Genomic DNA, 17,372 nt, shown 5'->3' on the forward strand with positions numbered 1-17,372 from the left:
TGGTGTTAAGTTAATCAATAGTCCCTTAGAACCACTGGTGAATTTTCACCAATTCCAGAATGGCATAAAAGCACAAACATGAGTGAGCAAAACATTGATAATTATCAGATGTAGCAACTAAACCCTCCTTAGAAGTCTCGAACAAGTTCTGGTAAGAACCTACGCATCCATAGTTGATCCCACGAAGCACACTGAAGTCTAAGTGAATTACAGGTTTTAGTAATTAGGTTTTGTTTTGATGCCTCCACTATGGTATGAATCAATCCCAAATGTTTTTCACTCTCTCTCCTTTGTAGCCTACATGGCTAGTTTAAGCCTGGCTAAGCAAGGCTCTTTTAAAGTAAGCCCTATTTTCTCAGACAACCTCACAGGAATTACTAACCCCTTAGGAAATTATTACCACTCCCTAGATAAATTCCATCTTTCGGGTACTCGATGCCTCTCAAAGGCCCCCGAGCCTAAATCACCTTCATAAAGCCTTCCCAAACACCCTTAAATTCTTTAAATCTTTCCCTCGTCAGTGCTATCACGGTGACCTAAAACTCCTTCCTTGTTATTATAATTTATCAGTGGTTTCTCCATCTATACCATTGGTTCTTCCATGATGCATCTGTATAAAAATCCCCTCCCATTAAATTAGTGTGGATTGCCAAGTATTAAGTGACTCTTCAGAGATTCCCAAGTCTAAGTATGAATATACACCAGTGAGAACAGAAAATTTTCTGTACTGTACCAAACTGCTGGTAGAGGAATAGTTAAGGACTAGAAAGAGAAATTTCAAATTTGAAGAGTAAGAAATGCCAAATACTGACAAAGATAGGTACACAAGAAAGTAAAGGGTCAGTAAACAGCAGATAGAGTTTATTATAAAGGAAAATTGAGGGGCTAATAGGGAAACATGTAGAATTTCTCTCTCCCACTGGCAAGACAAATAGGTAGATGTAATATTAACAATTTGTGAAATACTGAAAAGAAGTGTACCAAGTTGGGTTGACACCTGGATTAGGCAGAGAATATTTTCTTGCAGAACCAGCTAGCTAGGGCTAGAGTCTATAAAAATCACAAAAATAGGGAACCCCAATAAGGTAGAATTCACTTAATTTGAAGATACTGGCATGGCTGGATTGTGCTTCTCACCTTTCCCCATTGTTATCATTACCAAGATCACACCTGGTATCATTACACATTTCCACCTCCCCAGCAAAAAATCTCCATACCTGGCACCAAATGTGCACTCTGGGAATATTACTTGAGTGAATGCTGGAGATGCTTTGCTTTCATAGGCTGCTAGTTGAAATCATTCTAGCCTAAAGTTTTCTAGGAACTGAACTGCCAAGTGTACCAGTCAACAGTGTCTTTGGAATCTGTTGACAGGAATGGCTTTATAAGCCAGAATTAATAAGTATGGCTTTTTTGAGGATGCAGTATTAAATTCTGTTTATATGAATGCACGCATCTGCAGCCAAGGAGAGGACTACAGTGCACAAGTGTCATAAACTATAGTTAAGAATGGACTTTTAAGATGATTTTTCAAGGCATACAAGGGAAAATTAAAAATTACAAGTGGGAAGAGGAGTACCTTGTAAATTAGGCTACACTCATTTTAATAATCTATTCCAATTGAATTTTGTCAGACTCTTCTTTAGAGCTTTAAAGGTTTGTCAAAGCTTTTCTAATGTTGTTTGGGGGAATAAAAGAGAAGAGTGGAAAGATCAATAGCTGCTGAACCACACACATTATATTATTAAACATCTCACTTGGCAGCTATTGACACAAAATGCTTCAAAGGATAAAAATAATTTACTTCAAGAGCTCCAAAGTCAACTATACCGCCTTTGCACCCAGAAATGAGTTTTTGAAAAAGCTCTTAGATTTTGTTGTTGTTGTTTATTTTCCATTTAGATTTTTAAAATCATCCCCAAAGCAACCAATTGAGTTAATTAAAAAATCACCTCGGGATTCCTGAACTGTTTCTGTATTTTCCAGGTTTTTAAAAATCTCCCCATTGGTGTTTAACTATTAGTTACATTAGCATGCATAAATATTACTCTACTAGTCATTACTTCTCTTCTATTGGGTTCATCTCTCTGAAGAACCAAGGCAATATCCAGTGCTGATCAGTTGCAAGTGTCAAAGGCTTAAGATGGTTGGGTCACTTACTAAAGGCTCTTAACAAGGAAATCTAGATTTAATAACTATTTATAAGAAATGAAGTCCTTACCTTGGGGATAGCTGACAAAATTGACTTGTGCCCTACTGAAAGTAGTTTAACATATTTTCATGACCTTTCTTTCCCTTCTTGGCTCATAAAGAACACTCCAGAGCCCCCTTCTCATATACACAAGTGCACAACAAAGATAATCTTTCTTGCATATTAATTGGACAGAGAATGTAAAGAGCATGCTTTTCTTATTTTTAATAAGGGTAATTAAATTCCATCCATCCCCCTTTGCACAGAACCTCTTTGAATGCACATTTTTCATTAAATTTTCATGAGAAACATCACAATGTAACAGATTCCAATAGCCAGAGCTGTTACACTTTGACAGTTGTGGCTTGTGTCCAATTTGACTGTCAGGTATTTGGCAATAAAATGCAGTATTCAACATAAAATGAACTGTAGAAATAATGAAATTTCTAATTGAAATGCTTATCTCAGTGGGTGTAGTTTAGAAGATGTTAATTGCCTTTTTCCATCCTCTACATTTATTAGTGATTTATATAAAACTGCCTTGGGTCATTTGATAACATCAATTTGGACAACTCATCAAATATGTGATACCGGAAACTTGGGAACCAAATCAATACCCTGTATACTTTAACCACATAAACTTTTACAGGAAAAAGCAACCACCAAAATTAACAAATTGTTAATATGTTAGTAGTAGCTTTAAACTTTTACATGAGGTGAAAAGAAAAACATTTTGTCCTATTCATTAATGTGCTCATTAAGCTTTAAAGTGCCTTACTTATCACTGCTCCATATTAATATTCAATCATGCAGAATTAGCTACTAATTCATCAACAATTTAAATCAGACTTGACCTTCACACAGCCATTTGGTCTGTCATTTTAAGAGACCATTAAAGGGCAGATTACTACATACTTCTGCTTAGTGAATCATAGAAGTCATACATATTTTGTTTGGAATGGCAGCTATAATAGGCCTGAAAATGTAGAACATTCTTTGAAACTGTTTGGTGTCCTAGGGGTATACGCTGATAGGACATTTTCAGTTCCATTGAGGAAAAGGAAAAATGAACGCCAGTATGTTCTAGAGCTAACTTTCCATTGCTGTTCAACTGTTGACCTACCTAGGACTTGAAAGAAAACTGTGGGTTTAGTATGACACTGTTTTGTAAGCAGTCCTGTCTTAGATATCTGCGAATAATCAAGCAATAGCTTTTGCATAATTTGCCCAGTTAAACTGCTTTCATTGTTCATCCATAAACAATTTTAATGAAGCTTTTACTTTCGCTTCAGTTCTGCAAACATTGACTTTCTCATGTTTGATAGGAAGCCACAAAGCTCTAAATTGCCTGCTAAGTCCATAGCCCTCTTCCATGGTGGCCCCAAGAAGTACTTGCCTAATGTGCATGGGACTTGCTAAGGGAATTACACAGATTGATCCTGCTGTCCTAGTTCCAACTGATATAAAGAAATTTTTGATGAAGGACTATTTGCCATGGTGTCAGATTCTTAATTTTTCAGTTTTATAGCAATTACATTTGTGAAGAATTACCATGTTGACTATATCAGTGGTATGCTTCTTCAAAAGCAGTATTAAAAGATAAACCTGAGTAAATAGAATTGACAATATAGAGCCTCTGGTGAGAATGGTAGGTCAATAAAACAAAATCAGAATACTGAGGAACAGAAGCTGTTTTCTTCAGGAACTCATCCCACCCAATTAATTTTCTGAGTACAAACAATTCACAATGGCTCCATGTAAAAACCTCCCACTGGTGTTAGCAATCAACCCCTTATTATAGTCAATGTGGAAGCTGTAACTCTTATAAGCTTTTTGAGGGCAGAGGTTAGATGATATTTTCTTTGTACCTTTCATAGATAGAGTTCAATGAACACGACATTAGATTTTTTTAGGAATCCTTGGCAACTCTTTCAGCTCTCGCTCATGTGGCAGTCTCTGAATTCCTGCATCAATTACTGAAAGCCACACAATTAAACAGTGCATTATTCTTTAATTATTTTGTGGCTAGATATTTAATCTCCCCAATTTGACTACTGGGGCCTATGGAAGAGGAAAAATTACTTATCAGCCCTTCCTATATTTTACAGAGTTACAAAAACAGTTGTTGAGTGTTTGCTTTATTTTCACAATATTTGGTTTTATTCCATTAGGAAATAATTTTTATCAGTTATGATGTGCAATTTTTCACTTGCTTCCTTCTTAATTTATTGTAGAGATTGCAGGAGAAGCACATACTTCATTTCCTGCTTTCTTAATTTTATAGGAGGCCTTCCTGAATATACTGGTTCACACAATCAAAACCGCACCCATGACAAAAGCTCTCATGGTAATACAAATAAATACAAGAGAACACAACAGAATATGCACAAACAATCTACTGTTATCTCATCTCTCAGCATAATGGAATTCTTGGTGTTCAAACTAATGACAAAACTGAAGTGAATCACTCAGTTGTAGGGTTGAAACAAACACTATGGATCTTGTTTCACAAAACAGAACAAAGATTTCTCGGTGGCTGGACATTTTAAAGCTTTAGGATTCATGACGTAATCTTATAGCAAGTGCAAATGATTTTTTCTTTGAAGGGAGGAGAGATTGAATTGGGCGAGTTTTCAATAACGTCAAAAAACAAGGAAAAGGCGGGGGACTTGGCCAAGTGGTTAGGGCGTCCGTCTACCACACGGGAGGTCTGCAGTTCAAACCCCGGGCCTCCTTGACCCATGTGGAGCTGGCCCCCGTGCAGTGCTGATGTGCACAAGGAGTGCCGTGCCACGCAGGGGTGTCCCTGGCGTAGGGGAGCCCCAAGCACAAGGAGTGCGCCCCATAAGGAGAGCCACCCAGCGCGAAAGAAAGTGCAGCCTGCCCAGGAATGGTGCCGCACACACGGAGAGCTGACACAACAAAAAGAAACACAGATTCCCTTGCCGCTGACAACAACAGAAGCGGACAAAAAAGACGCAGCAAATAGACACAGAGAACAGACAACTGGGGTCAGGGGGGAAGGGGAGAGAAATAAATAAATCTTTAAGAAAAAAAACAACAAGGAAAATGTTAAACTGATAATAGGTAGGGTGTTTTTTTTAAATCAAAACACTTAGACCTTTTAAATACACTGAAATCCACCTTCAGTTGTCTAGAGAAATAGTACTAAGCTATAGAGCATAAAATCAGTGTTTTTTTAAAATATATATATCTGAGAAGAAAGTACAAATTCTCGGAAAATTTAAATAAATATGGGTCTAAAGGTGGTCAAATAAGAAAATATTTTCCTATGTATGTAAATTGTGGTACATACTAAAACAAAAAGAGCTTTGAATGATTATTTCTAAATATATACTGGGTTGTTACTAGACAGATCATCCATTCTACATGTATTTTTAAGGGTTCCCTTTTGCTGGGACTAAGGCCAAGCACTGTGGATGAAGTGCTGTAGAGAATCTTTATCTTGCTGTAATTCAGTCATATCTGCAGAACAATGGCATTCTTTGGAAGTAATGAGTTCCCAGCACAGAGGCCTAATGATAGAGATAATGCGTTGACTGTGCCTAGCACTGCCTGGTGTTAGTGCAGAGTCAAACATTAGCATATATGCACTTACGGCATCCCAAACCCCACAGCAGATCTGAATAGAACAGAAGCAAACTAGGTGCTGTAACAAAGAGCTGCAGCAAGAAACTTTAAATGGGAAATATTTTATGTAAATCATAAAAAACTGGGATTATCTAGACAGGCAGGTAGATGCAGAAGGCAGTATCCATGCCAAGTAAACTCTTCAAAGCTTTTAACATCCCTCGTTTCTTCTCTCTTGGAACAAGATTTTAGGCTCTTCGATTCATCAGTGGCACAAATGAAAAGCATCCATATTGACATATGACTTTTTCCCCAAATTGAATTTAAAAAAATAGCTCTAAATATCTGGGGCAGGAGAACTTTTCAGTAAGTGGCTGAAAATACTGAAACCGAGGTTTTTTTTTTAGCAAAGGGAGGTATTTCCCTGCCAATTATTCAGGGGAGGAGCACTAATTATCTCTCATCTTGAGGGGCAGGTGATGTTAAGAAGCCTATAAGGCTTTCTAAAATAACAGGATTCTTTAAAAGATGAAGCATAGAAGCCAGAGAGACCATTTTTTTCCTTCCAAAAATCTCTCGACACTTAAAACAACTGTTGGTCAAAAGGATATAAATCAAGAAACACCTCTGCACAAAATCCCCACAAGGCCAGACATGAAAGCTCCATTAATTGTTTGGCTCTAGAAGAGGGGGGACTCTCACTTCAAATAGCTCACACCCCTAACAGTATGGAATTTAATAATAACAAAATCATACTAGATAAATGCAACATTTAACACACAATGGAGTCCTGTGACGCTCACTATCTCTATAATACCAGCATCTGAACTTTATTAAGATTCCTTGAGGTAGAGAACTATGATACCAATTTTTACCTTTTCTATATAGACAAAAAAACAGACTCAGCAAATTCAGTGACACATATAGTAAAAAGAAAAAGAAAGTTTTTTAGCTCTGGATTTGGTCTATTTTTATTTTATGATGCTTTCTCTTTGCCAATGACTGTTCTCAGGATAAATATTCGGCATGAACAGTGATGGAATGCTCAATCAGTCAATCCACAATGGAAGGTACAACTAATGAGTTTCAAATACATGGTCATCATTTAATTTTTTTTCCTTTCAGGTACTGGGGCTGGTGATTGAACCCTTGACCTCGTAGGGGAAAGCCAGTGCTCAACCACTGGGTCACACTGGCTCCCCTGAGTTGTGTTTTCATTTGCTTAGCTTGTTGTTTTGGGTTTTTTTGTTTGTTTTTTACAAGGTACTGGGGACCAAACCCAGAACTTCACAGGTGGGAAGCAGGCACTCAGCTGCTTGAGCAATAACTGCACCTCTCATCATTTACTTTTATTTTTAAAGCAGGTAAGACATGGAGGCTAAAGTTCCATGGAGGTACCTAAATGAAAAAGAAAATCACCATTGGTATATTTCATTGGATTCTCATTCATTGAGCACTGGTTCTAGGTGAGACAGAATGTTTCCATGTCTTCTAGCTAATAAATGCTGGTTGAAAAGTGGAAGTATGTCCCGATCCGGCGGGGGCAGAGTCGAGGGGCCTGTGGGGAAGAAGTGGGGGCAGGAGACGAGAAGAATGGAGGCAAGACAGGATTCTGATCAAGCCTCGTTTATTGGGGGTAGGGCATTAGAATTTATACTGAGGGAAGGGAGTGTGTCCATAGGTGATAGGCTGGTCTTGCGGGTGGCAGGCGTCCAAGAAGGGGATTGGCTGAAAGTTCGCGCCGGGTCTGCAGAGTTTCGCGCCTTGCGCATGCGTGCTGCTGTGGTTACCAGAGTTGTGGCAGGAAGGGGAGAACAAAGAAGAAGAAGAAGAAGAAGAAGGAAGTGGCGGGGCAGGGCTGTAGTAGTTGTGAAATCCGCCATGTTGTTGGAGGCTGTAAACAGGTTTCACAGCAGGTGGCTCCCCACAGAAGTATGTAGAAATAATGATAAATAACAAATAATTTGACTAGGGAGTTCAAATTCAGCATTCTGCCAATAGCTTTAACTCTCTTGTGATTTCTATTCAATTACCTAGAGAGGGATATAAATGCTAGGGCTTCCGTTTGAGAAAACGCTAATAATACAGACCAGAAAACCAGACATCAATAGACTTAGTTCAAGACCTAATGCCGGGAAGTAGATGTGGCTCAACTGACAGAGCATTTGCCTACCATATAGGAGGTCCAGAGTTCGAACCCAGGGCCTCCTGGACCATGTGGTGACCTGATCCACGCACAGTGCTGCCGTGTGCAAGGAGTGCCGTGCCACACAGGGGTGTCTCCCCCGTGGAGTGGAGCCCCATGCACAAGGAGTGCACCCTGCAAGGAGAGCTGCTCCATGCAAAAAAAGTGCAGCCTGCCCAGAAGTGGCACTGCACACATGGAGAGCTGATGCAGCAAGATGATGTAACAAAAAGAGACACAGATTCCTGGTGCTGCTGAGAAAGCAAGTGGACACAGAAAAACACACAGTGAATGGACACAACAGAGCAGACAATGGAGCGGGGGGAGGATAAATAAAATAAATCTTAAAAAAAAAAAAAAAGACCTACTGCCAATCATCACTGCTTTATGACCTAGGGTATACAGGTCTTGCTTCTATAATATGGGGCTAAGAACAGTTAGAGGTGAGAAGACAGGTCAGTGACTCAGAGACCGAAGTGCAGAAGGTTACTGGGTTAGAGTATTTGCTGTTTTATTGAAAGAGGTGAGTTTTCAAGGCACTATCTTTCAGAATAAACCATAGTATCAGACTACAAACAAGAAACACTTCCTTTCCAAAATACAATCCCTAAAGTGAGGGAAAAGAACGTTTATTATTCTTTTCTTAAAGAAAACAGTGTAAATACAGCTTTTATTTTCACCATTCCAGATGGCAGCAGGGTATAATTTGTACTCTTTTGACATCATGACCATATTATTCCAAATCAATCTTCCTGCAAGTGAATTGAATAAGGAACTGAAAACAGAAAAATAAAAAGAAAAGAACTAAAAGCTAAATCAACATTTTCTAGCAAAGTTATGCTTCTGGGCCATTAACAAAAGACTATGCATATGAATAAAATTGAAAAAAATCATATAAATAAAGTGGTTTCTAATTATAAGTCAAAGGCTATTCTAAGTCAGAAAGAAATTATCTAAAGCATATAAAACTGCCAGTTAATAAATGATATCCCAAATGGAATACTTAATAAATATAAGATCTGCCCTCGCAAAGTAATTATGAACGATACATTGAATTTTCAGCCTGAAATTCTCCTTGCAAATTATTACATACAGATGGTATGCTTGTCATAATATGGCTATAAATCAATCAGAGAAGCTTTAATTTCAGAGTGGATTTAGGTATCTCTTAAGGACAGTTACTAGGTACAAGAGTCTCCAAAGATTTCTCATGGAATTGTGCTAGGTAAGAATAGAAAATCGGACATTGTTAAGCTGATAGAAGCCTCATTAGTAGCTACTAAATATTCATAATACTAACCAGTTACCCACAAAGCATTCCAGAGCAAAGGTTCATTTTCTAAAATATTCTTCATAAGTTGAGGAGGGTGTAAGGCATTCTTGGCACAAAATAAAACAAACGTTTAGAAGCAATATATGCAATTATCCTAGAAATTGCACAGTGATGTCTACACTGTAGAACACAACACACTTAAATTAAATTATCATTTGTTTGGATGTGGTAGGGCAATTTTGCATTGCATTAAATCAGTTAAACCCATTGTTATTAGAATGCAGCCTAACAAAGTCTTGTGTTTTATCAAATAATCACACTAGTTATGATCCAAAATTGGATAAATTCAATGAGAAGGGAGGGGGTAACTTCTCATCCTACCAAATGATACTACTAAAATACTAAAACTTGGAAATTTAAGCAAATATTTAGCTGCCTGGGTTATGCTTTCATTTTGTTCTTGGGCATAGAAATCGCATCTTCATAAAAAAAATCCAATTAATTACTCACTTTCACAAATTGTTTTCAGAGTTTTCTATTAATTTCTTTTTACTAACAAGCAAGTGCCATGATATCCACTCTCTGCACCCATTCAAACATTTGCCTTATTCTGAATATTAAAAGAATTAACCACTTTACATAAATTTACATTTATATCATACTGTGAGTTTTCACTTCTTTAGAAAAAATAAGTAAAGACTCACAATGGAACTGAAGTTCCAGAGAGAAGGCAGAAAGAGTATAAGTAAATTTTCGAAGTCATCAAATTTTATATAACACAGAAAACTACAATGAACTGTGTGGTAGAGTTACTGGAATTAGAAAGTATCAGTAAACTCAGGGTTTTAAATACAGATAGATAAAGAAATCTCTCTATATAATGGAATATAATTGTAAGAATTCTTACACACATACCTACATATATATAGGTATATAATACCTAAATGTGAACCGTGAAAGCCTGGGAACAGTAATAAGCAATAGCAATGGCACACCTAGCGCCCAGATTTTGGTTTCTAGAAGGATCCAGGGCTCCTTGGAGAAAATGCTGATTCCAGCCAGGGCTGGGACAGAACTTGGATTATCTTGTTGTATAATAAAGTGCTTAAGGAATGACTGAAACATATTAAAAGGAAATAGAATCCAGCTTGAAGGAGCACTCATTGGCCAAACGTGGGACAATTTGCATATCAAAATAAATAGGAAAACATGAGTCCATATTGATCTAAATAAATGAATAAACTGCAAAGTTTCAGTAGGAATGGTGCATTTATATAGTATCAAAATACCTCCTCCACATGATATTTATTAAATATACAAGAAAATTAGTAACATCATAACAGAAAGGACTGACTGAAAGAACGTTGATCAGGAAAACAAAATTAACATCAGTAATGGGACAAATCAATATCACGTGTTGAGAAAAACATAGCACCAATTCTGTGATATTCTGCCAAAGATTCATACCTAAATATAATTATGTAAACATTAAGAAAAATTAAGCATTCTATGAAGGAAGAGGCCTATTGTCAAAACCATCAAGATCAGGAATGCTGAAGAAAGACTGAGAAATTCTTCCAGACTGACAAGTAAGCACAAAGTATAATTCTGAACTGGATTCTGTGAGGAAAACCAGAGAAACCCAAACAAGGACAATTGGTGAAATGAGAATGGGGACAAAAGGCATAACTGGAATGGAGTTAACTGGTGAAATGCAGTCTGAGGTGAGTGGGGTCTGAGGATTAGATGGTTATAATGCACCAATGTTCACTTCCTGATTTTGATGATTATTTTGCAGTGAAGAACAAGAATGTCTTTGTTTGAAGGAAATAAACACAAGTATTGTATGTGATTGAGCATTATTTCAATAACTTACTCTCAAACAGTTCAGTAAAATAAATTCTTTGTATTATACTTTTCACCTTTCTATAAAGTTAAGATTGTTTCAAAATATATAAAAGCATATTAACATATTATCATAAATAAAATAAGAATTTATAAAATTGTATATTAATTTATTAATAGCTTAGTTGTACAAGATTAATTCCTAAAGTTTCTGGATAGCTGGATGTGCTCAGGCACCCGTTGTCCTAATGCTGTAAAATATTACAAAATTTACACCTTATCTGAGATCCTCCTGAATGTCATGACTATTTAAATGAAATTACAATTGTTATTATTCATTTACACCAATGATGATTATAACAGCAAAAATAACAGGTCTAGAAATATGTAGTTCCTGTATCAACAGGGTTTAAAAATATTTAATTTTCAACCCTAACAATCACCAAAATTGAATGATAATTCAAGAAGCAAGGCTCAAGCTCACGAAAAGAAAATGTAGAGAAGTAAATACTCCAATAAACTAATTTATGGAAATGTGGCAAGAGAAACATGCACAAAAATAACATGATTCTGTTATGTCTAAATAATGTTTCTGAAGAGAATATTTCATCATTTTACCTTAACAGTTTTCATAATTTTAAAGGCAAACTGTGGTAGGTATTTGTTGCATTTAAAGTGAGAAAATACATGACAGCTTGTATTTTGGGAATATCTTGGAAAATAAAGAGACTGAATCTTACAACACCAGACAGCATATATAAAAAGTTTCACTGTAAAGAATAGACTATAGGAGTATATATCTATGGAGGAAAATTTCCCCTAAATACAAATAATTTTTTATTTATATTGCAAAATTGACCCTAAATCCAACACCAAAGAATTATCATACAAAACTATTTTGTATTTGTTTGCCGTTGTATTTGTTTCTACAAAGTCTCCAGAATTGTAAGTTGTTCATTTATGAAACTGCCCAAGGATCTGACTGTGACTTTTTCCACCTTTTGTAATTTCTTCCCTTTTCATATAATCTACCCAACAAAACAATATTGTTTAAATACAAACGCAGAGCAGAAATTTATTCAGTAAGTTTTGAAATATCAAAAATATTCACATGGTCCTCAACTGGTGGTCAGAATTTTTAAAATTCCCACTTTCTGAAAAATAACCAGATAGGGTCAAAACTACCAACAACGGCCAAAGCCAAAATCAGAAGTACACACATTTTAATATCCTACATGTCAATTAAATATATACCAATTTCCAATCAAGATAGTCAGAACCATGAAATGAACCTTTTTCTTACATACTGAAAACGACCTAGAGTTGCTCATTTTCATTTAGCTGTAAGAGACTGACATATTGTTATAAATTTAGGAAACATACCATCTCTAATTGTTAACAAAGTGACAGCAACTTGACAAGTGAAAAGTTATTTCAGCCTTGAATTCACTGACAAGAAAGCCAACATATCCCACTGCTCTCCCCACAGCACAAGTGGATGGTTTTTATGTTTACTGCAAGATTAATGCCCCTTCAATTGCTCAGTGATGACGGCTATAAGGCTTTTGAGTGAATAATGGTGTGAGCATTTACTAAGGGATGGAAGAATGTGTATTTCAGCTACTGCTTTCTAAAATAACCAATGCTATTTAAGTGTTTATTGTTACAAAGATAAAATAATATGCGATACAGCTTTGTAAATTATACATGACAGGTTTCATGAGCAAATTATAATCAAATGGGTGAATTTTATAGCTATTCAGGAAGTACCTCAAAAGACTATAAAATATAATCAAGAATGTTTACCCATTGAGAAAAAGACATTTCCAAATGAGGTTCTTTCTAATGGAGATCAAAGTCCACGCTAGTGCTTGGGACTTGGGCCTGCAAGCTTGTAGACGTCCAGTCCCTGGACCTACTGAGAACCCTGACAGCTCTGCAGCCTTGGCAAAAGCAGCTGAATCACGTAACATAGTGCCTATATTCTAACTCTGTCAAGGGTCCTATTAGCTGTTCAGACATATGGTGGCATGTTTCTATCATTTAACTTTTAGTTATTCTATTTAAGTCATCAAAGAGTAAGTAAGGGGTCCCTGGATTCCAGGAACACTACAAGGCTAAATTAGAAGAGCTGACTTCCGGATTATTCTTCAAAAGGTGATATTACATGGAACCTATCTCACTAAAATTATTTCTGAATATGATAACATTGAAGGAAACTATGTCATTCTGATAAACTATATGACACACGGCCATAGAACAGAATCAACCATCATAGATTTTTATCACAATGAGATTTAGGAAAAAAGGGATTGTGCAGATGAACCATACTAAAGTCAAAGTCATGCTTTTTGGCAGATATTTTGAAGTGTTGCCTTGTTTTCAGTGCTGGATCAACATAGCTGTGATTTCACTCAGTTATGAAGGAGCATATTTTGCAACTAATTAATGAAAGTTTAATGTTCAAATGGTGTTTTACAGAGAATTTTTGTTTGAAATTCAATGAATAAATTGGACACTTGCTTACACTATCCTAATAGTTATTCAGGTTCAATTATTGGGCTCATACCATATGGTATAGATTGGGAGTTCTTTGATCTCTCAATTAATCCTGTGTATGAAGAGCTGCTTCTTATCTGAAAGTATGGGTACTCACTTTACTTCCTGGTAACGGGGGTCTGGATCATGAAAGCACATATTATTACTACCCCCTTAATTTTCATAGGAAGATGTATAGACCTGGCCTCAACCCAGATCAATGCAAAATACTTAACCAATCACATAGGTTTGCTTTAATCTGTGTACTTATTAGGGATCCCAACCCCAAACTGACGGTTAATACCTTTTGAAATGTGGCCCCAAAAAAGCAGTAATTATGAAGAATTGGCTGACATATTACAATCCCATCCATCCCTCTGCATAATCTATACACGATCCTCTGATTAGCCAGAGGATCATAGAACTGGGTACCAGGACAGTTTTAGGTTATCTGTCGAGATCTGGTGTTACTAAATTGTGTTTGGTATAATTTATAATTCCCATGTTACACTTATGACTTTATAAACAATACCCTATAAAATTGAATAGATAAATATGCCTATGAACCTCAGAATAATCTTTAATATATGAGGATGCCTTTATCAGAGGAATAATGGCACAATCCTTTCTCCCCAAAGTTTTAGTCTCAAGAATAGTTATGGCTTTTTGAAAACCTTATTTTTTTAAATGGACATTTGGAACTGTGTCATAGGTCTGCTCTTTCTCATGTCCAAGTCTGTTATGAGATTTAGAACATCATCTATATGTCTAGGAAAAGCCTACAAGGGCTTTCTAACTTCACTTCTAAGGCTGACTTACCACATGCATTTTCTTGTTCTACCATTGTACTATATTAAGGAGCACTCCTCTTGAAACTATCATCTATCCCTCTGAAGCAAGGTTATGATGGTCACAAACATATAAATATTGTACCACCAATCTTTTACAAATATATATATAATAAACAAATGAGGTGATCTATAAGATGTCAAGAAATAGCCAAATGAATCAGTTATCTGCAATAAATTCAAGAAAGTGATATCATGAGAGAACCCATGAAAAGCTTCACTTGGTGAACTCTATCTTAAAGGAAGAAATAAACAAAGAAATGGAGGGAATGAGAGAAAAAGGACAGAGTGATTGAGGAAGTAATTTATCTTCTATTTCAGGTAAATTCTTTTTATTAAGATAGTTAGCCCATAATAAAACTGAATAAAAGTATCTCCTTAGTTGGAAAAAGAAGATATATAATTTAAACTTACACAAATATATATAACTATACACACACACACATCACAACACTAGCCAAACACAGACATTTATTTTCATAATGCAAGAAATAAATTTACATGACATTGCTCAACATCTCCCAGACTCTCTGTATAAAACACTGTGTTTAGCACTTGAAGGCCCCAAGAACCAACCCTCAAAAATCTTACAAAATAAATGGCAGAGGGAAGTGTACTTTGCCCAATGGATAGGGCGTCCACCTCCACATGGGAGGTCTGCGGTTCAAACCCAGGGCCTCCTTGACCCATGTGGAGCTGGCCCATGCGCAATGCTGATGCACAAGGAGTGCTGTGCTATGCAGGGGTGTCCCCCACATAAGGGACACCCACGTGCAAGGAGTACACCCCGTTAAGGAGAGCCACCAGCATGAAAGAAAGTGCAGCCTGCCCAAGAATGGCGCCGCACACACGAAGAGCTGACATAACAAGATGACTCAACAAAAAGAAACACAGATTCCCGGTACCACTGATAAGGATAGAAGTGGTCACAGAAGAACACACAGTGAATGGACACAGGGAGCAGACAACTGGGGAACGGGGGGGAAGGGGAGAGAAATAAATTTAAAAAAAACAACAACAAAATAAGTGGCAGAGACAGGGATGTGAACAGAAGGAAACGTGAAATAATCAATGCATAACCAAATCTATAAGGGAATAATGAGGGGTGAGTAATGAAATTTTCCTGTAGAGATCAGGGAAACTAGGCCTAAGAACATGAATATAATTTTGACAGATAAGGAATGTTGATATAGGGTCTTCAAGGCAAAGGAAGGATAAGCTCAAAGGTAGAGAGAAGATAAAATAGATGGTGCTTTCAGGGTGATGTGTGGCCACTCCTTGGGGTGCATCTGCTTGGGAGTGGGGCTAAGAGGACAGTGTAGCAAAGGGCATTGGAACATGAGGCAGAAATCACCGGCCAAGAGAAACCACAAGAACCTGGAAGGAGTATGGAATTCATTTGTAGGCAGTGTGGACCCACTGGAGAGTTTTGCACCAAGAAATTAAAAGGAAAATGTTTTATCTTTTAAAATGAGATCACTGTCAAGAGTGTAGTGGATGGGGGCGGGGAAGCAAGAGCAGTTAGAAGGTTGTTATCCTGTTTGGATATGAGTCAACAGAAGAGAATGGAAGAGATGAGTTAGACACACACTGGTGAGTCATTCTACAGGCCTTAGTGAACGCTGGTTTTCCTTAAGGAAAAACAGCATGGGAAAGGAAAGTCTCAATTTTCTACTCTTTTGGTGCCTTGGTGACCAGTGGTAGGTTGGCAGGGATGGTGTTATGTAACATAAGTTAGGGACAGTTCAAGATCTGTAATATAGTTTTGAATATCATTTATATGAAAATGATAGAGATGCGAGGCTGGATGAGATGACCCAGGTTGGAATTTACAGTAAAGAGAGTATGAAATATAATTATATTTAAGATATTTCATACGATGAAATAATTTCCCTTAGTAACTAATTTGGTGCATATAGATTTTATGCATATATCATGTGGAATGCTTTTATATGCTTCAAACTGTACCAATCAATTGACAAATGCTCCAAGCATATTTTCACAGAATAATACAAGATACACAGTTTTTACAAGTTGTACATTTTAAACATGTAGAAAAATATGTGTGAAGTAATATTTAGCTTATAAGGAGGAGAATGTGAGAACACAAAATAACCTTCAGGATAGACGCTGTAGTAAAACAAAATAAATATGAGAAATAAACCTCTAGGGGAATTATGTCAATATGCAATATAAAATAAGTCAGATTGTAACTTAGCCAGAAAAAAAATCTAACATTATCATGGAATATTGAATGAACTGTTTTTTAAGCATCGTAATAGGAGAAAGAATCTATTTTTAACTTATGCTTCAAACCATATAATCATCTAAAGGAACTGTCAATGGTCCAAACACTTTGATTTAGAGTACCTATAATAATATTTCCATTCATGTACTAACCAGATGTGAAGCATCTGAAAGAAGATTTTAAAAGGCCAGTCTAGTTAATACAGGAGTGCAATATTAAGAGAAACATCACTAATTAACTTCAATTGAACAAAGTTCAAAGCAAAAACCATATTAGGAAATCAGAGTTAGGCAAAACAAACAGAAGACCTGAGTACTTTTTTTCATGTATTTCTGGAATCCAGTAATAGTATGCCATACACAAAAAATGCATTCTTCATGTTCTATAGGCTTGGGGATTGATCCAGCATTTAAAGTAAATGGCCTACATACCCACACACATATTTTCAAGTCTCTAAGATGAGTACACATATTTTACATATATGGTGTCTTCCATATTTGGAGTGTTATGAAGATTAAATGATTTAGAGCATGTACAACTTGCAGACCTGAATTTAGCATGTAGCAAAAACTTAATAATTTTACTATTATTCTTACTACTACACAATAAAAATATATTCTATATTCCTTATGATAACTAGTGAGAAACTTTCT

At 36.5% G+C, this 17,372-nt stretch overlaps 1 protein-coding gene across 16 annotated transcripts in view; it reads right to left on the reverse strand.

The window, feature by feature from the left end:
• Positions 1–17,372, reverse strand: part of PTPRD (protein tyrosine phosphatase receptor type D) — a 537,728-nt gene that overhangs the window by 194,158 nt on the left and 326,198 nt on the right. The gene's annotated exons all lie outside the window — the stretch shown is intronic.

This window comes from Dasypus novemcinctus, chromosome 8 (genome assembly GCF_030445035.2).
Source record: "Dasypus novemcinctus isolate mDasNov1 chromosome 8, mDasNov1.1.hap2, whole genome shotgun sequence".
Lineage (NCBI taxonomy): Eukaryota > Metazoa > Chordata > Mammalia > Cingulata > Dasypodidae > Dasypus > Dasypus novemcinctus.